This window comes from Rhinoraja longicauda, chromosome 24 (genome assembly GCF_053455715.1).
Source record: "Rhinoraja longicauda isolate Sanriku21f chromosome 24, sRhiLon1.1, whole genome shotgun sequence".
Taxonomy (NCBI): Eukaryota; Metazoa; Chordata; class Chondrichthyes; order Rajiformes; family Arhynchobatidae; genus Rhinoraja; species Rhinoraja longicauda.
This window is the reverse complement of record NC_135976.1, coordinates 12,798,348-12,825,941: the sequence shown is the minus strand read 5'-3', so window position 1 is coordinate 12,825,941 and position 27,594 is coordinate 12,798,348. Positions and strand designations below refer to the sequence as shown.

General features: G+C 44.0%; 1 protein-coding gene across 8 annotated transcripts in view; it reads left to right on the top strand.

Moving 5' to 3' along the window:
* Positions 1-27,594, top strand: part of LOC144605429 (neuron navigator 1-like) — a 602,839-nt gene that overhangs the window by 85,159 nt on the left and 490,086 nt on the right. For 7 of the 8 annotated variants that reach the window (XM_078420673.1, XM_078420677.1, XM_078420676.1 and 4 more), the window contains exon 2: positions 26,033-26,139. The gene's annotated coding sequence lies outside the window, so the exon portion shown is untranslated. Of the gene's footprint in view, positions 1-25,187; positions 25,348-26,032; positions 26,140-27,594 lie in introns of those variants that run through there. The other variant, XM_078420671.1, reaches the window with a different exon arrangement.

Here is a 27,594-nt window from a genome sequence, read left to right as displayed (position 1 = left end):
ACACACACACAGAGCACACACACACACACACACAGAGCACACACACACACACACACACAGACACACACACACACACACACACACACACACAGAGACACACACACACACACACACACACACAGAGCACACAGCCACACACACACACACACACACACACACAGACAGACAGCCACACACACACACACACACAGACACACACACACACACACAGACACACACACACAGACAGACACACACACAGACACACACACAGACACACACACACACACACAGACACACACACACACACAGACAGACACACACACACACACACACACACACAGACACACACACACACACACACAGCCACACACACACACACAGCCACACACACACACACAGCCACACACACACACACAGAGCCACACAGCCAAGAGCAAGACTGACCCTACTGCTCGTGTACTTCCATGGGGGAACTTTGAGCCTGCAGCCCCTCTGCAGCCCAAGTCCCCCCAAAATAAGCGAACTGTTCCACTGCTGGGACTACCATTTCAATACAAGGCAAAGAAAGCCTTTACCTAAAACCTGCTCTCAATTCAAGATTCAAGATATCTTTATTTCTCATCCAAAAAAACAATTTTTTTTTGGACGAAATTTTAGTCACCCACACACAGTCCCTTTCCTTTCTGATCCCTTTCTGATCATTTCAAGTGCCATTGGTCACCGTCTTTGTTGATGATCTCTGGATTCAGTCTCGGTTGCAGCCGTGTTGCATGTTTGCAAACCAGCATGTCTTGTACATATCTCTATCTCTCGTTTCCCTCTCTCTCCCCCCCCCCCCCCCTCCCTCCCCCCGGACTCTCAGTTTGTGTCTTGTGTATATCTCTACCTCTATCATATAAGTATAGCTCTCTATCTCTATCCACAAAATACTGGAGTAACTCAGCAGGTCAGGCAGCATCTCGGGAGAGAAGGAATGGGTGACGTTTCGGTCTCTATCTCTATCTCTCGTCGTCGTCCCCCGACTCTCAGTTTGTGTCTTGTGTATCTCTCTATCTCTATCATATGTATATCTCTCTATATCTCTCGTTTCCCTCTCCCCCCCCCCCCCCCCCCCCCCCGACTCTCAGTTTGTGTCTTGTGTATCTCTCTATCTCTATCATATGTATATCTCTATCTCTCTATCTCTATCTCTCGTTTCCCTCTCCCCCCCCCCCCCACTCTCAGTTTGTGTCTTGTATATCTCTATCATATGTATCTCTCTATCTCTCGTTTCCCTCTCCCTCCCCCCCCCCCTCTCTCAGTCTGAAGAAGGGTCTCAACCCGAAATGTCACCCATTCCTTCTCTCCAGAGAGCCTGCCTGCCTGCCTGCCCCACTGAGTTACTCCAGCATTTTAGTGTCCAACACCAGCATTGTTTATCCCTTTCTGATCATTTCAAGTGCCATTGATCACCGTCTTTGTTGATGATCTCTGGATTGGCTTGCAGCATGGACGATGACAAACACAAGTGGGGGGTTATTTTGGCCTTCACCTCCAAGAAACATCGAAGTGCAGTCACACATAAAGACAGCACCACGACAAATGTCATTATATTACTTTGAGCTTAAAGTAAAATCTACGATCCCAACCACAGAGAATGGAACTGTGATCTAGACTTCAGACTCCCAACTTTATAAATTAGATGTAATTAGCAGACAGCCCATTCAATTTTGCAGAACCTATTCTATTAATCAATGCCGAGTCTTTTCTAGTTTGATATTTTTTTATTATTGCAGCTAATTTTAAATGTAAGCACCTTTATGAAATGTGTGTACAGATCCTGCAAGATTTATTTACTTTCAACTGTAAATATTAACTTTGTTTCATCTGTGTTTGCTGTTTTGATTGAGGATATGGAGAAAAAAATAGTGTGATTTTATTTTGTGCAGCCATTTTTGGGACTGAAATATAAAATCAAATTGATGAAAAACATTACGTTTCAAACTGGTTTCACTATTGGCGGATAGCTGGCTGTGCTGTGGTTGTGTCATGAGGAGGCTGTGGTTGTGATTTAAAATATATATCTTCTACATGTTTGTTTATAGAATCTCATTGTTCAGTTGCGTATGCAGCAATATTGCTGCAATCCATGATGGAGATGCCAGCACAACACAATAGATATGTTGTAATAGATATGGGCAGCACAGTGGCTCAGCTGGTGGAGCTGCTGCCTCACAGCGCTGGAGACCTGGGTTCAATCCTGACCTCGGGTGCCTGTCCATGTGGAGTCTGCACGTTCTCCCTGTGATTTCCTCCGGGTTTCCTCCCACATCCCAAAGATGCGCGGGTTTGTCGGCCAATTGGCCTCTTTCAAACAAGAAAGCTGCCCCCAATATGTCGGGAGCGAATGAGATAGTGGAATAACATAGAGCTGGTGTGAGTGGGTGGCCGATGGTCAGCCTAAAGACCTGTTTCCATGTTGTGTCTCCCAAACAATGCTTTTCATTTTTTAAATTGTTTGTGATGATTAAATGAAAGCTGGAGACCTGGGTTCAATCCTGACCTCGGGTGCTGTCCATGTGGAGTTTGCACGTTCTCACCCATCGGGTTCGCAAGAGGATTACAACTGAAGTTGAAGTGGCTTTTTGTTTTGTTTCAGTTCAAAAGCAGCCACCGAATTATATATATATATATATAGAGAGAGAGAGAGAGAGAGAGAGAGAGAGAGAGAGAGAGAGAGAGAGAGAGAGGAGGAGGAGAGAGAGAGAGAGAGAGAGAGAGAGAGAGAGAGAGAGAGAGAGAGAGAGAGAGAGAGAGAGAGAGAGAGAGAGAGAGAGAGAGAGAGAGAGAGAGAGAGAAATTATACAGATCAGTGTGTGATGCCTACTATGTGCTGATGATCTGATTTCAGTTCAGGTGCTTTGTTTTCATTTTGAACAGATGCCACGCTTGGCTCAACCTTTTCCACCGATGGGTGTGAACAGAATTGGACTTGATCGACACTGTAGCTCAGTGTTCAGCTCCTTATCTTGCCTTCACATCAAGAACAGTGACTGGCATGAGTCACTACAAGAATGTTGTTTGTTTGGGGATCTCCATGGGATTTTATGTCATGGACTAAAGGCCTTGGCGGAGATGGTAGGAAGGGGCAGGGCAAGAAGTATGTACTTGTTTGTAGGTTAAAGACGTAGGTTAAAGACATTGAAGAAGGGTCTCGACCTGAAACGTCACCCATTCCTTCTCTCCCGAGATGCTGCCTGACCTGCTGAGTTACTCCAGAATTTTGTGAATAAATACCTTTGATTTGTACCAGCATCTGCAGTTATTTTCTTATACTATAGGTTAAAGACATTTGTAGGTCCAAAGACGTACAGGTTTGTAGGTTAATTGGCTGGGCAAATGTTTAAAAAAATTGTCCCTAGTGGGTGTAGGATGGGTGTTAATGTGCGGGGATTGCAGGGCGGCGTGGACCCAGTGGGCCGAAGGGCCTGTTTCTGCGCTGTATCTGAGGTGGCTGATCTGGCACTCTGGTGTCAGGGACAATAGCCTCCTCTTGAATGTCACTAAAACAAAGGAGCTGATTGTGGACTTCAGAAGGGCTAAACATCCAAGGACGTACACGCCACTGGAGATAAATGGGTCTATTGTGGATAGGGTGAGCAATTTCAAATACTTGGGAGTCCGCATCTCAGAGGATCTGACGTGGGCAACGCACATTGCCGCACTGGTGGGTAAGGCTAAGCAGCGCCTTTACCACCTTAGACAACTGAGGAAATTCAGAGTGTCGCTGAGGATCCTCCATTGCTTCTACTCTGGGGCTGTAGAGAGCATCCTGTCCGGCAACATTACAGTCTGGTTTGGGAACAGCTCTGCCCAGGACAGGATGGCCCTGCAGAGAATAGTGCGTTCGGCAGAACGCACCATGGGAACTACACTCGTCCCCTGCAGGACCTATACATCAGGAGGTGCAGATCCAGAGCAAGCAAGATCATGAGGGACCCCTGCCACCCCAGTAACGGACTGTTCCAGATGCTACGGTCAGGCAAACGCCTCCGCTGTCACGCTGTGAAAACGGAGAGGATGAGACGGAGCTTCTTCCCACAGGCCATCAGGACTGTCAACTTTGATAACCCCAGAGACTAAATTTTTGTCGACACTTTTTGTGCTATGTTTAGTAACTTATTAACTTTATTTATATGCTGTAACTGTAATTATTTTTGTGCACAACCCGCAGGCATTGCCACTTTCATTTCACTGCACATCGAGTATGTGTATGTGACAAATAAATTTGACTTGACTTGACTTGACTTGACTTGTATCTCTAAGAAAATCTAAAAGAAGGGAGAAAGGATTTAATGTAGCACTTTAATGAGTCTGAAGTGAAAGCAGCTGTCAATAGTGTGATTTTATTTTCAACAAGTGCACAGTTTAGAGTGCAGAGAAGATTTACGAGGGTGTTGCCAGGACTTGTGGGTTTGAGCTGTTGGGAAAGGTTGGGCAGGCTAGGAGTTTATTCCTTGGAGTGCAGGAAGCTGAGGGGTGATCTGCCAGAGGTTTTCTAAAGTCAAAAGTGGAATGGATAGGGTGAATGCAGAGAGTATTTTTTTTTAACTAGAGTAGGGGAATCAAGAACCCGAGGACATAAGTTTAAAGTGAGAGTGACAAAATTTAACAGGATCCTGAGGGAGAACCTTTTCATTCTGAGGGTGGTGGGTAAATGAAATGAGCTGCCAGAGGAGGTAACTGAGGCGTGTACTTTAACCTGCATTTAAACAACACTTGGACAGGTACATGGATAGGAAAGGTTTAGAGGGACATGGGCCAAAGTGGATGTTGGTTCGCTGGTCGATCCAGAGGTCCAAGGAGGCCCAAGTCTGGGACTTGCCTGTAACGGTCAACTCTCGTGACAAATGGACCACGGACTGGTCTTTGAAAATAGCGCCAAAACGTGGTGCCTCTTGCACGCGGGCTCAGTGGACTATTTCAGCACACTTGTTGATCGAGATATGCGTGGGTATGGCAAAACGCTACTGGGCTATTTGCAAGAAAATAATTTCACGGTGCTTTTGCACATGTGACAATGAAAACACCATTGAAAGGCAGGCAAATTAGACTAACTTTAGATGGGGCGTCTTGGTCAGCATGGACCAGTTGGGCTGAAGGGCCTGTTTGCATATTGTATCACTCTGTGGCTCTATAACAATGCGAAATAACCACCCAGAACTAGGTCATTTACTTAAAATACACCACAGGACACAAAGTGCTGGAGTAACTCAGGGTCAGGCAGCATCTCGGGAGAACATGCTTAGGTGGCATTTCGGGTCGGGATCCTTCTTCAGACTTGAATGCTTAATAAATGGTCAGTTTGGTTTATTGTCTCGGGCAACTGCAAGGCCAATAGGGCCTTCCAGTTTCATTGTATTTTGCAGTATAAGAGAAGTCAACACAAAAGTCGTCTCCTTGGCCAGTAGTTTTTTTCTCCTTAACTTGACTATGGAGTTGGCAGGATTTCTCTGTATAAACTTTGATACTTTTCCACAATGAAGGAAAGGAATTTTAAGAAATAAGGATGGGTTTGCATGCTCTCCGACTGAACCTGATGCATGAGGGAAAACTGGAGTAACTCGGCTGGTCAGGCAGCACCTCTGGAGAAAAGGAATAGTTGACGTTTTGGGGACGAGGCCCTTCTTCAGACCGAGGCAAGAGAGAATGCTGCAGAACTCTCATCGGACTTCAAAGTAGGCATACCTTGAGGAGATTTTGCAGTAGAGCAGACGAAATGTGTCGGAAGGAACTACGGATGCTGGTTTAAACCGAACATAGACACAAAAATCTGGAGTCACTCAGCGGGTCAGTCAGCATCTCTGGAGAAAGGGAATAGGTGACGTTTCGGGTCGAGACCTTTCTTCAGACTGAGGGAAGGGTCTCGACCCGAAACGTCACCTATTCCTTCTCTCCAGAGATGCTGTCTGACCTGCATAAACCAGGGAAATAATTTGTTCTTCTACTTCCTTGTTCAGGGGAACTTGTGTGAGAAAGAAGTTCAGTTGATTGTTAAAATATCTATTTTATAACATTTGTGCAACCTTACAATGCACTAAGAAATGAGGTAAAACTTATGAAATTATTTAAGTTGGAGGACAGCCAGTTATAAGCACTTTGCTAATAGAGTATGTGGTTTCCTCACTGCCAGCTGTTTAAAATAGATGAAGGACCCAAAACATCACCTATTCGTGTTCTCCAGAGATGCTGCCTGACCCTGCTGATTGTCATGTGTACCACAGTACAGGCCAGGTAGTGCAGCTGTAGAATTGCTGACTTACAGCGCAGGAGGCCCGGGTTCGATCCTGACTATGGGTGCTGTCTATACGGAGTTTGCACGTTCTACCCGTGACTGCGTGGGTTTTCCCCGGGTGCTCCGGTTTCCTCCCACAGTCCAAAGACCTGCAGGTTTTTAGGTTAATTGGCTTCATTGAAAATTGTGCCAAGTATGTAGATAGTACTACTGTTTGGGGATCGCTGGTCGGCACGGACTCGGTGGGTCAAAGGGCCTGTTTCCGCGCTGTATCTCTAAACTAAACTAAACTTAATAAAAGACTTCCTTTGCATGCTATTAATCAGATCAGATAATCAGGTAAAACTCGGGTACTATAGGGAAAGCAAATGGGAAGATACAGAGTGTAGAATATAGTTCTCAGTGTGGTAATGCATCAGTTCCATAGACAAAGTCCAATGTCCGCAGAGGGGTAGAGGAGAATTGGACAGTACGCTAGCTTATGGAAGGACCGTTCAGAAGCCTGATTACAGAGGGGAAGAAGCAGTTCCTGGGTCTGGTGGTGTTTGCTTTCAAATTTCCTTTCTTTGAAGAAGGGCTCTGACCCAAGATGTCATGTTTCCTTGTTCTCCAATAATGCTGCCTGACCCTGCTGAATCACTCCAGCACTTTGTGTCTTTTTTAATGTAAACCAGCATCTGCAGAATGGTCTTGACCCAAAATGTCCCCCGTTCCTTCTATCCAGAGGTGCTGCCCGTCCCGCTGAGTTATTCCAGCATTTTGTGTCTATCTGCAGTTCCTCTGTCTTAAAATACCTGCCACTCCTTCTTTCTGATTTCCACCACACAACTCTTTGAAGGAGGAATGAGTGGGGTGGGATAAGTCTGTGATTATGTTGGCCTCTTCTCCGAAGGAAAAATGGAGTCAATGGTGGGGAGTCTAGTCTGTGCGGTGGACTTGGTTACATCTTCAACTCTTGAATATGTTAACTAACCCTATTGCTGTTAAGAAATCTCAGTTAGCATCTCTGGAGAGAAGGAATGGGTGACATTTATATGCTTCGCTCAGTCTGCCTGGACCTACCTGATCTCCTGGTTGCTAAACATTTTAATTCCTCTTCCCATTCCCACACTGACCTTTCTGTCCTAGGCCTCCTCCATTGTCAGAGTGAGGCTAAACGCAATTTGGAGGAACAGCATCTCTTATTTCAATTGGGAAGTTTACAGCTCAGTGGTATGAATATTGATTTCTCTAACCTCAAGTAACCCCTCCATTCCCTCTCTCTCCATCCCTCCCCCACCCAAGTCGCACCAGGTTTTTGTTCTCACCTAGCAAACAGTTAACAATGCCATGTTTCCTTTATCATTGTTAGTTTTTGTAAATCTTTCATTCATTTGTTCTATATCTCCCTGCATCATCGTCTATATCTCTCGTTTCCCTTTCCCGTGACTTTCAATCTGAAGAAGGGCCTCGACTCGAAATGTCACCCATTCCTTCTCTCCAGGGATGCTGCCTGTCTCGCTGAGTTACTCCAGCATTTTGTGTCTACCTTCAGTTTAAACCAGCATCTATAATTCCTTCCTACACAAGAAGTCTCAGTTGTTGTTGAGTATCCAAAAGGATCACAGTACACCTATTCCTGAAGTCTGATTCCAACCAAGGATGGGTCATTATATTATTGGCATTTGTCATTGACTTTTGTCTGCAGGCAATAGTACAGTCAAACATGATATTCATCTTTAAGCAGTCCGCATAACTCGTGTGTAGGAAGGAACTGCAGATGCTGGTTTAAACCGAAGGTAGATACAAAATGCTGGAGTAACTCAGCGGGTCTGGCAGCATCTCTGGAGAAAAGGAATAGGTGACGTTTCAGGTTGAGACCCTTCTTCAGATTGTCACATAACTCATGGATTGTTGGGGAATGGATTTTTTTTTCCAGGTCTTAAGATGCCAATTCTGGAGACTCTGAGTTCTTTTAAAACCATGAAAGTGAAGCTCCAGAGAGTACAAGAGGTCCCCAGCTATTTAATAAGATGCGATTCCAGAAAGAACAAGATTAATTGGTTTTCTGGGATCAAATGTACAAACAACTAACTTGGATCCAGAACAAATGCTTGAACAAATAAATAATTAACATTGATAATGGATTAAACTTTATTTAGTCTCCTCACCAAGGTTAAGGTAGATATTCATTGAGATGGTGCATTTGACTTTACCATTTCATCTGCTAACAATGCCATGTTTCCTTTATCATTGGTAGTTTTTGTATATCTTTCATTCATTTGTTCTATATCTCCCCGCATCATCGTTACCTTATCACCATTGTTATTGTGGTTTGGTGGCTGCGTATGGAGAGGATTTTACAAATGGTGGTCCAATTATGTTAAAAAGTCATAGTTATACAGCATAGAAACAGGCCCTTTGGCCCAACTTGCCATACCGACCAACATGCTCCATTTACACCTGCCTGCATTTGGCCCATCTACATACTAATACTCTCGTTTGTTTGTTCCTGAACTGCAGCCAAAATGGTACACGATAGCACGACAATATTAGGCCCACCTTACTCACCGTCATCGCTTTGGTGCTAATGGAAGAAGTTTCATTGAAATCGGTGTTACATTTTTAAAGTTATTCACATTTTAGTTTAAATCTATCTCCGAGGGAGGGAGGGGGGTGGAGGGAGAGGTGGAGGGGGGGAGGGAGGGGGGGCGGAGGGAGGATAAGGGGGGTTGAGGGGAATGGAGTGGGGGGGGGAGGAGGGGAGGACAGGGTGCTGCACCAATGCAGGAGAGGTTTGGGCCAACGGGTCCATTTGGTCTATATCCCTCTAAACTTATCCTGTCAATGTATGAAGATAGAATCATGATCTTGTATATGACTATAAGATTATCACTCGTCTTTTTGCACTCCAAGGAATAAAGTCTTAACCTGTTCAACTTCTCCCTATAGTTTAGGCTCACCAAATCCACCCAAAACTTCATCCTCAACATTGATGGTCTCCCAGTATCCACCTCCCCTCACATCCGGAATCTTGGAATCATCTTTGATCAAACCCTCTCCTTCGACAAACACATCAAACACATCACAAAGACAGCCTTCTTCCACCTCAAAAACATTGCCCGTCTCCGTCCATCCCTCTCCTCCACAGCTGCAGAAACCCTCATCCACGCCTTCATCACCTCCCGTCTGGACTACTGCAACAGCCTCCTTCCTCTATGGCGCACCCTCAAAAATCATCAGTAAACTTCAATACATTCAAAACTCCGCTGCCCGTCTACTCACCCACACCCCGATCCGTGACCATATCACCCCCGTCCTTTACAAACTCCACTGGCTCCCCATCCCCCAGAGAATCCAGTACAAAATCCTCCTCATAACCTACAAAGCCCTCCATAACCTGGCCCCATCCTACCTGACCGACCTCCTCCACAGGCACACTCCCACCTGCACCCTCCGCTCTGCTGCTGCCAATCTCCTATCCCCCCACATCCGGACCAAACTCAGATCCTGGGGGGACAGGGCTTTCTCCATCGCTGCTCCCACCCTATGGAACTCACTACCCCAAACCGTTAGAGACTCCTCCACACTCACCACATTCAAAACATCGCTGAAGTCTCACCTGTTCAGTACTGCCTTCAACCACTGAAGGTCACCTCACCTTCTGTCTCCTTTCTCTGTTCGTTTACTTATTTATCTATTTATTCATTTCCCTATGTTCTCTAAATCTCTGTAAAGCGTCTTTGAGTATATGAAAAGCGCTATATAAATGTAATGCATTATTATTATTATTATTAATCCTGGCAAAATCCTCGTAAATCTTTTCTGCACTCTTTCCAGCTTGACAACATATTTCCTATAACTGGGTGACTAAAACTGAACACAATACTCTCAAAGGTGGCCTCACCAATGTCTTGTAAAACTGTAAACATGACCTTTCAACTTCCATGTGTAGGAAGGAATTGCAGATGTTGGTTTAAACCGAAGATAGACACAAAAAGCTGGAGTATCTCAGCGGGATGGGCAGCATCTCTGGAGAGAAGGAATGGGTGGACATTTCGGGTCTGAAGAAGGGTCTCGACCCGAAACGTCACCTATTCCTTCTCTCCGGAGATCAGAATAGCCTTTATTGTCATCCAAAAAAACCAAGTCTTTTGGACGAGATTTCGTTACCCACAGTCCAACAATAAGAGCAATAAAAATAAGCAATTACACACACAATCGCAAACCCACACAAATTTAAAAAAAAGAAACATCCATCACAGTGAGTCTCCTCCAGTCCCCTCCTCACTGTGATGGAAGGCCAGAATGCCTTTACTCTTCCCCTGCCGTCTTCTCCTGCAGTCAGGCTGTTGAAGCTGCCACGTTCCAGACCGCGCCGGACAGTGAATGCTGCCCGTCCCGCTGAGTTACTCCAGCTTTTTGCGTCTACCTTCCAACTCAATACTCTGACAGGTGAAGGCCAATGTGCTGAAAGCCTTCTTGACCACCCTGTCTACCTGCGAGATCCTGGTTGAAATTTAAACTTGGGCCCCGCAGAGGCTTCTCGTTAAGTGAGTGCAGTACGAAAGTTCAGGGCTCCCGAGAAACTTGCGGCTTTGCATTCTGTAACTCCAGCTGCATCCGTAGAATAACCTGACTAACCTGCCAGCCGGTAACATCAACATGTCCTGCCAAATGATTAATGATGCTGCTGCCCCCTCAATCCCCGTGAACTCATTTTCTGCTCTTCTTAGGTTGGCAGATGAGGCCAGGACATCTGTCTGTGAATACTTTAGCCCTCGACCGTCTCATCACTTCTTTCCCCTGGCCCACGTCTGCTGGGAAACTAATTTATAACCTCTATTTTTCTAAACCGCGGGGCAGAACATCTGAGAGCTTGAGTTGGGATTTATGATATTTACTGCATCATATGAATTGTTTCAGTGGGGAAAAAAAGTTTTGTGGAGCTTTAATGGGGACTACATCAGCAACGAGATGAAGGTAATTGGTAAGACTAGTGTCGGGAAGTAAAATGATACAATTCTTCAAATCTGTTTAATGCTTCCTTAAAATGCCTTCTCGTAAACTGTTCTATTTTTAAGTGACCAAGGACGATCACCAACTTAAGAATAATCACGTAATACAGTATGTGTAAGAAGCTTCTTATCCCTCTTAGTCAAAGTGATCAGCCATGGAATCTTGCCATATATGAGGGATACTTAGTGCTCTTGTGAAATTTCTCTTTGCAGTCTCGAGATATGATGCATTAATGTAAATGTAACTCGGATAAATTCCTTTAAAACTTATTTCAATTTATCACATAGGTTAAAAAAAAAAGCTTTAAAAGTAAGCCCTATTTGCCAAATACGTGTGTTTAGTATGGTCTCAGCCCGAAGTAGAGTTCTAATCCGAAACGTCTCTAATCCGAAACGTCACTCATCCTTTTTCTCCAGAGATGCTGCCTGACTGGGTCCGTCAAGGTCTGCTTGTTCACCTGGTTCCCAGCCGTGTTAACTCCCCTTCACATTTCCATTCCGACTTTACTGTCCTGGGTCTCCTCCATTGCCAAAGCGAGGCCGCACACAAACTGGAGGAACAGCACCTCATATTCCACTTGGGTGGCTCAAAACCTAACGGTACGAACATTAAATTTGCCACTTTTAGGTAACTAACCAACAAACCCCCCCCCCCCCCCCCCCCTTTCCCCCTCTCTTCCCTGGGCCCCACTTGGATGAGCATCCATTTCTCCCGCAACCCTGCCTCTCCCTTCCCCCTGACCTCATCCATCTATATCCCTTCCTCGGGCTTCACACCATGCCTTTTCTCTCCGTATCCCCTTGTCTCACAACCTTATGCCTTTTCCCCTCTGCCCTTTGTCCAATCATCCGGCAAATAAAAACCTCTCACCTGTATCCACCTATCACTTGCATGGCTCTCTCCCGTCCCCACCTCTCCTCCAGCTTTCCAGCCCCTTATTACAATCAGTCTGAAGAAGGGTCCCAACCCGAAACATTCCCCATCCATCTCCTCCAGAATTTCCGCCTGAAGGTCTGAGTTACTCCAGCACTTTGTGTCTTTTTTTTTTTAAACCAGCATTTGCAGTTACTTGTGTTTACACTCATTTTCTGAAATTTTGGGAGTTTGACTTTCAGGCCAATTGTGCAGGGGTTTCTTCTCCCCGTGTTCCTTCACCCACTATCTGTCACCACCTGCACAGGATCTCCCAGCTTGCAAACGTGACTCGGATGTTAACAGGTGCTTAACATTAATGAGAAACAAATATAAAGATTGATTAGCTGCTATGAGCTTGATGGATGCCTGCAGATGAAAATGCAAACTATCTTTCTGTCATACACTTTGCAATCAATGATTTTACATTACCTCTATGCCATTTAACTTTTTCTTTTTTGGCCATCGATTCCTAATCTACCTTCTTATATTGACAGGAATAACCCTGATCGTTAATTTCCACATCAGATGGATCTCAGTTGATTGAACTCTTGCCCCATGAATCTAAATTTTCAGTTTGAATCCCTATACTCCGGACCCGAGAACACAATGTTCTTGGCCCCCACTCTTGTGCTGCATGCTTTCATGGTCTATTCTCCAAATGACGATTCAAGACGAGGACCTGACCTCTTCAGTAGCAGCAAAGGATCATAGAGTCGTAGAGAGTCAGAGAGTCATACAGTGTGGAAACAGGCCCTTCGGCCCAACTTGCCCACAACATGTCCCAGCTACACTAGTCCCACCAGCCCGCGTTTGGTCCGTATCCCTCCAAACCTGTCCTATCCATGTACCCTGTCTAATTGTTTCTTAAATGATAGGATAGTCCCTGCCTCAACTTCCTCCTCTGGCAGCTTATTCCATACATCTACCGCCCTTTGTGTGAAAAAGTAACCCCTCTGATTCCTTTTAAATCTTTTCCCCTTCACCTTAAACCTTTGTCCTCTAGTCCTCGATTCACCTACTCTGGGCAAGAGACTCTGTGCATCTACCCGATCTATTCCTCTCATGAGCTTCTTCACCTCTATAAGATCTCCCCTCATCCTCCTGCGCTCTGAGGAATAGAATCCCAGCCTACTCAACTTCTCCCTATAGCTCACATCCACTAGTCCTGGCAACATCCTCGTAAATCTTCTCTATACCCCTTCCAGCTTGACAACATCTTTCCTGTAACACAGTGCCCAGAACTGAACACAATCCTGTATCAATGCTGCACGATCCTGTAGCATTATTTTAAATCCCTCCTCTATCTGCCCAACTATTATCCCCCGTTCCACATTACTGAATAGATTGGAGACACAAATAGATTACCCAGATTTTATCACTTGAGTTTTTGCACTGTTTCTTGCTTAATTGTTCTTGTTGGGGGACAAAACGGGAAAATATAAATACAAGTTTTGTTCTTTATTTAACTCGCAAAAGAGGTAAAGAGAGCAAACTAGTGAGACCTTTGTAAAACAATTAAACTAGTAAAATTAGACCCTCCTACAGCACAAAGTAAGAGCAGCACAAAACAAAATGTAGGTTTATTACAGAAGCAAGGAAATCTAAAAAGGAATAAAGAAATTGCTGAGGTGTTAAACCACAAATTTTGTGGAAACGAGGAACTGCAGATGCTGGTTTACCGAAAAAGACACAAGGTGCAGGAGTAACTCAAGATGTTATGCAGCATCTCTGAAGAACATAGGTGGCGATTCGGGTTAAGACCCTTCTTCAGACTGATTATGGGGATAATGGCAGGGAAAGGAAACTGGGGAAAAAAGGAGCAACAGGACAAATCCTAGCAGGAGTAATAGGTTGATATGCGCGAGGAGGGTTTCTTGATAAGCAGATGGTTGGACAATGACCAGAGATGAAAAGACATAAGGTGAGAGACAAAAAAGTTGAAGTGTGCGAATTGTGAAGCTAGAGGAAGGAATGTAGTGGAAGGGGAGAGGAGAAATGGGTGTGAGTTCAAGTTGGACACAGGGTATGGGGGGGAAAGAAGGGAGAGGGTGGGGGGAGGGGGGAATGGTTATCTTGTTCCCTATAATTGAAGAAATCAATGTTCATACCACTGGATTGTAAGATACCCAAGCGGAATACGAGTTATTGCTCCTCCTGTTTGCGTGTGACCTTACTCTGGCAATGGAGGAGGCCCAGGACAGAAAGGTCAGAATGGGAAGAAGAGTAAAATAAATTACCAACCGGGAGATCCAACAGGCTTTGGCAGGCCGAGTGCAGGTTTTCAGCAAAATGGTGACCAGGTCTTCGCTAAGTCTCGTTGAAGTACAGGAGGCCTCATCGGGATAATCAGTCTGAAGAAGGCCATAATCAGTCTGAAGAAGGGTCCCAACCCGAACACAGGAGATGAGATGTGTAAATTTTGGATTTAGTGCAAGATGCAAGAAATTTCTCAGATATATTGTCTGAAGAAGGGTCTCGACCTGAAACGTCACCCATTCCTTCTCCCCAGAGATGCTGCCGGTCCCGCTGAGTTACTCCAGCATTTTCTGTCTATCTTCAGTGTAAACCAGCATCTGCAGTTCCTTCCTACACATATTTATCGGAAATACTTGGTGATCTAAGGATGTAATGACAAAGAAAGTTAAAATGATTCATACAAGTTCATGGAAATTTGTCGGAGAAATTAAAGAACAAAATAAAGTCTGCAAATCCCCTGGATTTGATATGACGCAACCCTAAGTTATAAAATAGGTGACTTCAAAGGTAATCAATCCCCCTATTTCACCTAAACATGGCCAGATGTTTGCATTGTGAGTCCTTCATGTGGAACTAGTTTGTATTTTATGATGGAGAGCAAACATGGGCGTTCTGTGAGATCTCCTCCCTCTGTGATTCCTTCTGCTCTCCTTCCCTTCACCATGTTCTGGGCCAGACTTGATACACCAAACACTTGCCACCCATCCATGTTCCCCAGAGATTTTGCCTGATCTGCTGAGTTACTTTGTGCTTTACTGTCTGATTTCTCAATTGGAATTAGTTTAGTTTAGAGATACTGTACAGTGTGGAAACAGACCCACTGGCCCACCTGGTCCGTGTCGACCAATGATCACGTCCACATTAGTTCTATCCTAGACACCAGGGACAATTTTACAGAAAGCAATTAACCTACAAACCTGTATGCCTTCGGAATGTGGGAGGAAACCAGAATACCGGAGAAAAGGGGCGGCACGGTGGCGCAGCGGTAGAGTTGCTGCCTTACAGCGAATGCAGCGCCGGAGACACAGGTTCGATCCTGACTACGGGCGCCGTCTATATGGAGTTTGTACGTTCTTCCCGTGACCTGCGTGGGTTTTCTCCGAGATCTTCGGTTTCCTCCCACACTCCAAAGACGTTCAGGTATGTAAGTTAATTGACTGGGTAAATGTAAAAATGGTCCCTAGTGTGTGTAGGATAGTGTTAATGTGCGGGGATCACTGGGCGGCGTGGACTCGGTGGGCCGAAGGGCCTGTTTCTGCGCTGTATCTCTAAATCAAATCAAAACCCACACAGTCACAGGCAGTACGTAGAAACTGCCTACGGGCAGCACTCGTAGTCTGGATCGAACCTGGGACTCCGGCACTGTAAGGCAACAACTCTATCGCTGCGCCACCGTGGGCATGAACTGACAATAGGGTTGGCTAAAACTCTGTTACCCTCAATGCCATCTCAATCTATCATAAAATCAACTTCTGGCTGACAAGGTGCTGTGCACCCCATTATGTGCATGTCGGCCAAAAAGGTCAATGTTGGCTAATCTCACCTTCCTGGTCTCGCTTTGCACCATTTGGGTTTTGCACCTCAAATGCTCATCTGGTTATTTTTTAATTTGATTAAGGCTTCTGTTTCCAACACCCTTTTAATTAGTCAGTTCCAGACTCTCTGGGAGACTTTTTTTTTCTCTCTCTCTCAGTTCCCTCAAACCTGTTATTGTTCTCTCTGTATTTGCATGCTGTCTAACCTGCTGATTAATTTTATAGATCTGAATTAATGCCAACAACTCGATCATTTAAAGGATATACCTCACGTTAGGCTGATGCAGAAGATTAAGATGCAAGAGTTCCATAGTGATTTGGTAGTTTGTATTTGGCCACAGAAGACAGAGTATTGATGGGAGGGCATTATTTTTGGCTGGAGGTCTGTGACCAGTGGAGTTCCTCATGGATCAGTGCTGGGACCTCTGTCATTTGGTATATATCTTCTTTATATAAAAAATAAACACACACGCACACGCACACGCACACACGCCTTTATTAAAATCTGCACTTGAACCACATGTGATTTTTTTTTTTTCTATTACAAATCTCAAATTGTGGAGTACAGAGGCGAATAAATAAATGATGGGTCTTTGTTCCAAACATTGTGGAGGGCACTGTAGATGGGTTAGTTAGCAACTTTGAAGACAGCATCAAAAACTGGTGGTGTTGAGGAAAGTGAGGAAGATTGTCACTAGATACAGTGGGATATAGATCATTTACCTATAGGGGCACAGATATAACAGATGGAGTATGATCTTCTCCCTCCCATCAGACAAGAGGTATAGAAGTGTGAAAATGCACACCTCCAGATTCAGGGACAGTTTCTTCCCAGCTGTTTTCAAGCCACTGAACCATCCTACTACAACTCGAGTGCAGTCCTGAACTACTCTCTACCACATTGGAGACCCTCGGACTATCTTTGATCGGACTTTACTGGCTTTATCTTGCACTAAACGTAATTCCCTTATCATTTATCTGTACACTGTGAATGGCTTGATTGTAATCATGTGTTGTCTTTCTGCTGACTGATTAGCATGCAACAAAAGCTTTCACTGTGACAATAAACTAAACTGAACACTTCTGTGGTTTGCACTTTGGGAGGTTGATTGTAAGGGGAAAATATACAAGACCCTTGCCATTGATGAGATCAGTTTAGCTTGTTGCCATGTGTTGGAAGGAACTGCACATGTAGGTTTACACTGAAGATAGACACAAAATGCTGGAGTAACTCAGCGGGACAGGCAGCATCTCTGGAGAGAAGGACTAAGTGACGTTTTGGGTCTGAAGAAGGGACCCAATACATCATCCTATTCCTTTCCTCCAGAGATGCTGCCTGACCCGCTGAGTTACTCCAGCACTTTGTGTCTAACTTGGCATCATGTTCGACACAGACATTGTGGCCTGAAAGGTCCATTCCTCTCTGCTGCACGAGGTTCTATGTTTAAACCTGGCTTGTCCCTTCTCACAATCAAAATTTTCCCGCGCTGGCAACATTCTCATAAATCATAAAAACCAAAAAATAAAGCTCCAAATGCTGAATATTTGAAATTGCTGGGAATGCTCATCTTGGTCAGATGGCATCTGTGGAATGAGAAAGTTAACGTTTCAGATCTAACACCTTTAGTGGCGCAGCAGTAGAGTTGCTGCCTCACAGCGCCAGAGTCCTGGGTTCGAACCCAACTATGGGTGCTGTCTGTGTAGAGTTTGCACGTTCTCCCTGTGACTGCGTAAGTTTTCTCCGGGTGCTCCAGTTTCCTCCCACATTCCAAAGAATTGTAGGTTAATTTGCGCTTGTAAAATTTTGTCTCGTGCGTAGGATGCAAACGTGGGATAGAACTAGTGGTCGGCGTGGACCCAGGGAGCCAGAGGGCCTGTTCCCACACTGTATCTCTAAACTCTAACCTGGATACCTTTCATTAGACAAAGACTGCCTACTGAAGAATCTCACACCTGAATGCTATGTGTTTTTCTCTCCACAAATGCTTAGTTTAGTTTAGTTTAGAGATACAATGTGGAAACAGGCCCACCGAGACAACGCCGACCAAAGATTAACCCCGACATTAACACTATCCTACACACCAGGGACAATTTACGATTTTACTGTAGCCAATTAACTTACAAACCTCGACACGTTTGGTGTGTGGGTGGAATCTGGAGAAAACCGACTCGGTCATGATGAGAACGTACAAACTCCAGACAGGGAGGAGATGGGGAGAAGAGGAAGTGGGGTGGAGAGGATGAAGAGGGGGTGAGGGAGGGAGAGGATGAAGAAAGGGTGAGGGAAGGAGAAGAGGGGGTGAGGGAGGGAGGGAGGAAGGTGATGAGGGAGGAAGGTGATGAGGGAGGGAGGAAGGTGATGAGGGAGGGAGGAAGGTGATGAGGGAGGGAGGAAGGTGATGAGGGAGGGAGAAAGAAGAGGTGATGAGGGAAGGTGAAGAGGGTGTGTGGGAGGGAGAAGAGGGGGGAGGGGGGAGGGAGGAAGAAGTGATGAGGGAGGGAGAGGAGGGGGGGAGGGGAGACGGGGAGGAGTGGGGTGGAGAGGATGAAGAGGGGGTGAGGGAGGGAGAGGATGAAGAAAGGGCGAGGGAGGAAGAGGGGTTGAGGGAGGAAGAGGGTGTGAGGGAGGGAGGGAGAAGAAGGTGTGAGGGAGGGAGGAAAAAGTGATGAGGGAGGGAGAAGGGGGGAGGGAGAGGAGGGGGGGAAGAATGGGGGAATAGAGGTGGGGGAGGGGAGAAAGGTGGACTCAGGAGTTTGCGACGTAAACTGACTATTAATTCTCTCCAAAGATGCTGTCTCACCTGCTGAGTTTCTCCAGTACTTTGTGTTTTGCGCAAGATTCCAGCTTCTGTAGTTCCTTGTGCCGCCAGGACACACTCCCTTACTGGATAAGCCCTAGGGATCTGGGGCAAAAGGTCCCTTTTGTTCTTTATTGCTTCTAAATTCCTACCATTTGCTGTGCATCCCTTTTATCTTGTTACTCTCTTCAAATGCTCTGTAGTTCACTTCTTTGTATGAAATTCCATTTGCCACTATTCCCCCCAACTTTCTTACTCAGTGTTCACCACCCCGTTAATTTGTTAAAATCTACCAGAAAAGATGAAATGTTGCCAGTCAAAGATGGAAATGTGGAGGTGAGGTTCCAGCCAGATTTAACCATTAACCTACCGGGGGTTAGTAGTCTCCAAAGATACTAGAGGAACAAGATGGACCACTCCGTTGAAATCGCCTATACTGAAGTGTAGTACGCAAAGGAGCCATTTTGGTAAGCAAAACCTGCCATCCGTTATGCCTCTCGCAGTGTAATCAGTGTTTTGGGGGAACAGTATGTGTGATGATACCATTTAAATGCAGAATATATCTCATCTATCAATTCACAGTTTTTTGTTATTTTTCTTTTTAAATGTGTCTGCAAGTATTTGCCCACCAAAATGGCGTCATGACATACTACGGTTTTTAGGGTCGAGTGGTCTATCTTGTTCCACTAGTATCTTTGGTAGTCTCTTCCTGCACCTGTGTGTTCATACAAGAAGAGCTGTGGTTCAGCCTTCAGCTGTAGACTCTACTTTAGACCTTAGAGATACAGCGTGGAAACAGGCACTTCGGCCCACCGAGTCCGCGCCGACCAGCGATCACCCTGCACAGTGGCACTATCCTGCACACTGGGGACAATTTATAACTTTCGCTGAAGCCAAATAATCTGCAAACCAGTACATCTTTTGAGCATGGGTGAAAACTGGAGCACCCAGAGAAAACTCACGCGGTCACGCGGAGAATGTACTGAATTAATTAATTACCTTTATTGTCATTCAAAATGAATTGAACGAAAATCATTTGCCACGCAGCAACAACAGTACAGAGTAAAAGACACAAGACACACAATTTTAACCCAAACATCCATCACAGTGACTCCTCCAGGCACTGTGATGGAAGGCAAAAAGAATTCTTCTCTCTTCCCCCATGCTTCTCCCACGGACAGATAGTTCGACTTCTGCCGAGGCGACCGAGGCTCCCGACTCGCGCAGCCCCCGCAAGGAGATGGAAGGTTTCGCGGCTGAGCCATACCGGGCGATGAAAAGTCCCGCGGCCGAGCCGCGCCGGGAGATGAAAAGTCCCGCGGCCGAACAATCTCTGTACAGTATTTGTAGTCAGGATCACACCCGGGTCTCTGGCGCTGTCAGGCAGCAACTCTACCGCTGCGCCACCATGCCGCCGATGATCAGGACCATCCCACAGCTCATGCAATGCTCTGTGGTGTGGCCTCAGTGACAATACACCTCTGTGCATCGCCCATAATATGGTTATTGATATGTCCACCATCTACCGTACGTCCCAACACATCGAATTTTGTGGAAATATTTGGCAGCGATAAAAAAATTACTTGAGTTCATGCACAGAGCTATTAAAAGGCATATCTGTAATTGGTCCTTTGTGGAGGCATTGAACGTTAAGGTTAGTCAGGTTTTTTTGCATATCTTACTGGTGGCATTTCACAACTGCTGTGCTGGCTTGCTTTTGGAAGATGAGCTGACATCAGCATTAATCTGGTAAAGTTAATTATTTTTATTTTCTCTTCGGGCCTAATTGCCTGTGAGCCATCTGTAGATCTTATTCCATTCCAGAAAAGTCAGGTGAAGGATTTCCTTTGTGTTAGTTCTGCAGGAAGGGGATGAGTAAAATACAGTATGTTATTAGTGAATAAAATACAGTATGTTATTTATCTGCTATTTGTTATTTAACAGAAATCGGTTATTTCTGCTAGTATTTTCCACAATCTCAATTTAACTATGATTTGAAGAAGAGTGTTTGTGTCTATCTTCACATCACACTCTCTTCTTCCCATTATTGTTAAATTGATATTGTGGAAAATAATAGCAGAAATGCTAGGGTAACTAGCAAGGGTCTCGACACAAAATATCACCCATTCCTTCTATCCAGACATGCTGCCTGTCCCGCTGAGGTACTCCAGCATTTTGTATCTATCTTCGGTATAAACCAGCATCTGCAGTTCCCCCCTACACAAAGAGTGTGATGTGAGCTCAGTAGCTTAAATAGATTTTTAGTTTAGTTTAATTTATTGTCACATGTACCGAGATGCAGCGGAATGCTTTTATTTGTTGCGTGCTATCCAGTCGGCAGAAAGACTATTCATGATTACAATTGAGCCGTCCACAGTGCACATATACAGGATGAAGGGAATAATGTTCAGTGCAAAGTAAAGTCCGATTAGAGATAGTCTGAGGGTCTCCAGAAAGAAGTGTCAAAAAAGCTTTCATAAAAAATCCAGACGACCTTTACAAAAAGTAAATCTCTTATCATATCATATCATATATATACAGCGGTAGCGCAGCGGTAGAGTTGCTGCTTTACAGCGAAATGCAGCGCCGGAGACTCAGGTTCGATCCTGACTACGGGTGCTGCACTGTAAGGAGTTTGTACGTTCTCCCCGTGACCTGCATGGGTTTTCTCCGAGATCTTCGGTTTCCTCCCACACTCCAAAGACGTACAGGTATGTAGGTTAATTGGCTGGGTAAATGTAAAAAAAATAAAAAATTGTCCCTAGTGGTTGTAGGATAGTGTTAATGTACGGGGATCGCTGGGCGGCACGGACTTGGAGGGCCGAAAAGGCCTGTTTCCGGCTGTATATATATGATATGATATGATAAGAGATTTGCTTTTTGTAAAGGTCGTCTGGATTTTTTATGAAAGCTTTTTTGAAAATGTTTTAAGCAAAATAAATGTTACTTCGTGCTGGGCAAGGCTTTGGCTGCTTGTGAAATATCAGTGGGAAATTGCGAAGAGTTTCTGTGCACCAGATCAATAAAGAACTATCACATTTATTTAAAATGGGAAGACCTGGTTTGACTGGAAAATAAAATGTTGCAATTTGTTTCATAATCAAGGGGGAAAAAAATTAGTTTCAACATAGATTTAGTTTAGTTTAGAGATACAGTATGGAAACAGGCCCTTTGGCCCACCGAGTCTGTGCTGACCAGCGATCACCCACACACTAGTTCTATCCTGCACACCAAGGACGATTTACAGAGGACAATTAACCTACAAGCCTGCATGTCTTCGGAATGTGGTAGGAAACCGGAGCACCCGGATAAAACCCACAAAGTCACATGGAGAATGTACAAACCCCATGTAGACAGCACCTGTAGTCAGGATCAAACTCTGATTTCTGGTGCTGTGAGGCAGCAACTGTGCCAAAATAGATAAAGGGCTTAATCTTGTATTTAGAACATTAAAAACACTTTCACAGCTATTTGAATTCCGGTCATGTTCGTTGTTTGCAATGTGAGTTTACTAACATTGTAAGGATTTCATTTCATGGATCTTGCAGTTAAATGACAACCTACTTGGGATCATTAACATTTTTGGTCAGTGGGAGAGACCAGCTAACCTAATTAAGTACTTGTACTGCATATAAACAGTTGTATTTGTAGCTTGTTAATGATCCACTGATTACCTTGAGCTGCTAAAGATATTGATTTTCATCGATGCCATTTGGTATGCAGTGTCAAGGGTGATTGTGGAGGGTGCAAGGCCGAAAATCAGACACCCAGAGTAGAACTGATGACTTATTTTAGTTAATCTGAAGGAAAAATAAGATGAGTTCACTTTAGATGCCCAACTCTTATCTCTGCAACTTTTCTCTTTACATTATATTGAAACTTAATTCCAGGTCGTTTACACAATAATTAACAGATGGATTGTGAAATAATGTAATTTTCATGGAAGATTGTTTAGTAACAAATTGAAGTTAGTGCACTGATTAACGTTTAATTAGAAATAGTATATTTTATAGATGTGCCATTTTCGATTCAGACAGTGTGGAAACAGGCCCTTCAGCCCAACTTGCCCACACCGACCAACATGTCCCATCTACACTGGTCTCACTTGCCTGCATTTGGCCCCTATCCCTCCAGATCTGTCCTATCCATGTACCTACAGTGCCGTCCATAATGTTTGCGACAAAGACCCATCATTTATTTATTTACCTTTGTACACCACAATTTGAGATGTGTAATAGAAAAAAAATCACATGTGGTTAAAGTGCACATTGTCAGATTTTAATAAAGGCCTTTTTTATACATTTTGGTTTCACCATGTAGAAATTACAGCAATGTTTATATATAGTCCCCCCTTTCAGGGCACCATAATGTTTGGGACACAGCAATGTCATGTAAATGAAAGTAGTCTTGTTTAGTATTTTGTTGCATATCCTTTGCATGCAATGACTGCTTGAAGTCTGTGATTCATGGACATCACCAGTTGTTGGGTGTCTTCTCTGGTGATGCTCTGCCAGGCCTGTATTGCAGCCATCTTTAGCTTATGCTTGTTTTGGGGGCAAGTCCCCTTCAGTTTTCTCTCCAGCATATAAAAGACATGCTCCATTGGGTTCAGATCGGGTGATTGACTTGGTCACTCAAGAATCAACCATTTTTTAGCTTTGAAAAACTCCTTTGTTGCTTTAGCAGTACGTTTGGGATCATTGTGTTGCTGTTGAATGAACCGCCGGCCAATGAGTTTTGAGGCATTTGTTTGAGCTTGAGCAGATAGGATGTGTCTAGAATTCAGAATTCATTATGCTACTACCATCAGCAGTTGTATCATCAATAAAGATAAGTGAGCCAGTACCTTCAGCAGCCATACATGCCCAGGCCATAACACCCCCACCTCTGTGTTTCACCGATGAGGTGGTATGCTTTGGATCTTGGGCAGTTCCTTCTCTCCTCCATACTTTGCTCTTGCCATCACTCTGATACAAGTTAATCTTCATCTCATCTGTCCACAGGACCTTTTTCCAGAACTATGGTTGCTCTTTTAAGTACTTCTTGGCAAACTGTAACCTGGCCATCCTATTTTTGCAGCTAACCAGTGGTTTGCATCTTGCAGTGTAGCCTCTGTACTTCTGTTCATGAAGTCTTCTGCGGACAGTGGTCATTGACAAATCCACACCTGACTCCTGAAAAGTTTTTCTGATCTGTCAGACAGGTGTTTGGGGATTTTTCTTTATTATAGAGAGAATTCTTCTGTCATCAGCTGTGGAGGTCTTCCTTGGCCTGCCAGTCCCTTTGCGATTAGTAAGCTCATCAGTGCTCTCTTTCTTCTTAATGATGTTCCAAACAGTTGATTTTGGTAAGCCTAAGGTTTGGCTGATGTCTCTAACAGTTTTATTCTTGATTCTCAGTCTCATAATGGCTTCTTTGACTTGCATTGACACAACTTTCGTCCTCATGTTGATAAACAGCAATAAAAGTTTCCAAAGGTGATGAAAAGGCTGGAGGAAAGACTAGGTGCTGTGAGCTCTCTTATACCTGCATTAAGGAGGCAATTAAACACACCTGAGCAATTACAAACACTTGTGAAGCCATCTGTCCCAAACATTATGGTGCCCTGAAATGGGGGGAGCTATGTATAAACACAGCTGTAATTTCTACATGGTGAAACCAAAATGTATAAAAATGGCCTTTAATAAAATCTAACAATGTGCACTTTAACCACATGTGATTTTTTTTCTATTACAAATCTCAAATTGTGGAGTACAGAGGCAAATAAATAAATGATGAATCTTTGGCGCAAACATTATGGAGGGCACTGTATCTAAATAGTTCTTAAACATTGCCTCAAATACCTCCTCCGACAGCTCGTTCCATACACCCACCACCCTTTGTGTGAAAATGTTACCCCTCGGGTTCTTATTAATTATTTTCCCCCTTAAACCTTGGTCTTCTCGTAAAGTACACAGTTCTTTTCTCTTACATTTTCTTTTACATCAAGTTTTATTTTTGTTTAATTGCACAGATTTTATCCTGCTGACAGTGTTGGCTGAGTAATTGCAGCAATTTAGTTCCGTTTGACAGATTGGACACAGTTAATATATTAATTTATCTTTAGTCATCCTTAACACAACGTTATTTCTAGAGGAAATTAAAATATATTTTGTATGATTTGCACAGCTGTATTTCCCTTGGTTTTCTGGCCATTTTTTCCTGTTGTATAAATTTCTCTTCACTCCCCCCCCCCCCCCCCCCCTCCATTAGAAATATGAGCATTGACTTAAAATGAGAATTAATTTGGTGGAAAATACTGAGTAGCTGCCAAAAGTGTGCGTCTTTGTTCAGGCCAATAATTTCTTATTAATTTATTACAGTGTCTTTTTTTCTGTTGTTTGATGTTGCTGTTGTCATGAGGACCTTGCACAAGCCCCTTTTGCTTTCCAGCAGCCTCATTGTGCGTATGCTCCAGCTGCACGTTGAACCTGCCGTAATGTGCTGATTTGGAGTAAAAATGTGTCTCCCTAAAATAGATTTCTATTGTTTACCTAAGTGTGAGATGGTAGCTAAATGTGAGGATCGCGAGGAGCCCATCTTGTTAAAGGTAAGTGTTTCCAGATAACGTGTTTCATCTCAACGTGTTTGTTTTTGTTTCATTTACTCTGTTTGGGGGGGTTATCGGAGATTATAAAAAAATTTCACTGCAATGGTTCTTGGCACAAGTCCCTCTTGATTTACGAAACTTCATAATTCATTTTTTTTCGTGGAAGAGCCGAAACCAGACATTTTATTGACAACGTTAACGACAGCAAATGTACATAAAGCTCAGATCTGCTTTGGGCTCTGTGGCAATAAAATTGTTCCCTCAATTAGGTTATCAATGGTGAATCCAAAATATTGAAAGAGCAACTTCTGTTTTTGCTCTATTTAAGCAGGCTACAGTTGCCCTCCCTGAGTTGGAGTTGGTGGCTCCAGACGTTATGTGAAAGGGGCTTTGTTGCTTAATTCTATGAGGGTGTTTCCTTTGCAACTGCTGCGGCAATTAATGAGATCTTCCTAAATGCCCAGCACTGATGTGCAATGAGACACGGTCACTGAGGAGATTAGTCTTCTTGAAATGCCATAAGACCTCTATTGTAAACTGCAGCTGCATGGCAGCCTTCTTATTGGAAGTGTAAAAGCTGGCCAGTGCCAAAATGCAAATTAAGTGGTGTAAATATGTTGTAGGAATTAAAAACGTGAGACTAATCGTCTTTGAACCCGGTTTATTTTTCTTCCCCTGCCTCCAGTCTTATGAGGAGTATCTTCACTGAACTGAATATGCAGCAATTTTTTATCGATGAAATTGGAGTATAAATTGAAATGGAACTTGCGAGGCACCAGCTTTCCAACAGTCGTAAGTACCTTCTAATGTAACTATTTTATGTAATTAAACATATGCGTATTGAATAGATTCTTGCGTTGAGTGTAAATGAAACTGCAAATCAAATTATCTTTAAGCTCTTTTACTGTAAATGGCTTGCTTTAACTGTGTCCTATTTGTCGAGTTGTGTGTGCCATTTTATTTTACTCATAACCTAGATAAATATTTCAGCCATGTCATGAAAATATCGGCATATAGAAGCTGTACTTAAAATTATTGGCTGTCCAGTTTTGGCAGACAAGTGGTCTCCTTGATTGAGTAGTTTATTTTTTTCATGAAGGGATTCTTTTAAGCGACTACTTGTCTCTCGAATTGGGTCTAACAAAGAAAAATACACCACTCCACTGAATTGTAAGGATAACGAAGGACCCAAGAAGTTGCATTTAAGAAAGATAGCTGCGACTTCACCAAAGTAGATGGTTGTTTTGGAAGTAATTGGCAAGTGCTTTTTTAAAATTTAAGCGCACAACTGAAGTAGTGTATAACTCTGGAGTCAAACTTGATCTGAATCTGAAATACAGCAGCAAAAGATCCCCTGAGTCAGATGTCTGACATCATTTGGGGATTATGTTGCATGGTATGTGTTGAGTTCTATTTAATGCTTTAAGGAGGTGACTATTCCAATTTAAAAGTTTCCAGGACCAGCAGTCATTTTGTGCTCGCAAGCACCCACATAGCAAGCCCAGGTTTCACTGTGCCAAAGACCACCTTGTAAGTTTGGGTTGTTAAAAATTAACTGTCGGAAACTCATTCTGATTTCACTTTGTCAAACATTTTCGGTTCACTGGTTTAGTTTGGTTTAGAGATACAGTGAGGAAACAGGCCCCTCGACCCACCGAGTCCACACCGACCAGCCATCACCCGTACACTAGTTCTATCCTACGCACGAGGGGCGATTTACAGAAGCCAATTAACCCACAATCCTGTACGTCTTTGGGATGTGGGAGGAAACTGGAGCACCAGGAGAAAACCCACGCGGTCACATGAGGAACGTACAAACCCCATACAGACAGAACCCGTAGTCAGGGTTCAATCTAGGTCTCTGGCGCTGCAAGGCAGTAACTCTACCACTGTGCTGCCCACAGGTTCGAAGAATTGAAGGGTTGCATCTGAAATTAGTGCTGTGAGAAAGATCGTTGTGTTGGACTTTCAGCATATTGTCGTAGAACAAGTGTGTTCACAAAAATAAAGTAATTTCACTGTGGTGTCGACAATTCAAGTCTTTCTATAGAGTATTTACTGTAAATATTTCTACCTTATTTATAAAGCGTAATCAGGCATAACATGGAAGTTGGACACAATGTTCTGGAGTAACAATGGGCCAGGCAGTGTAGGAAAATAACTGCAGATGCTGGTACAAATCGAAGGTATCACAAAATGCTGGAGTAACTCAGCGGGTCAGGCAGCATCTCAGGAGAGAAGGAATGG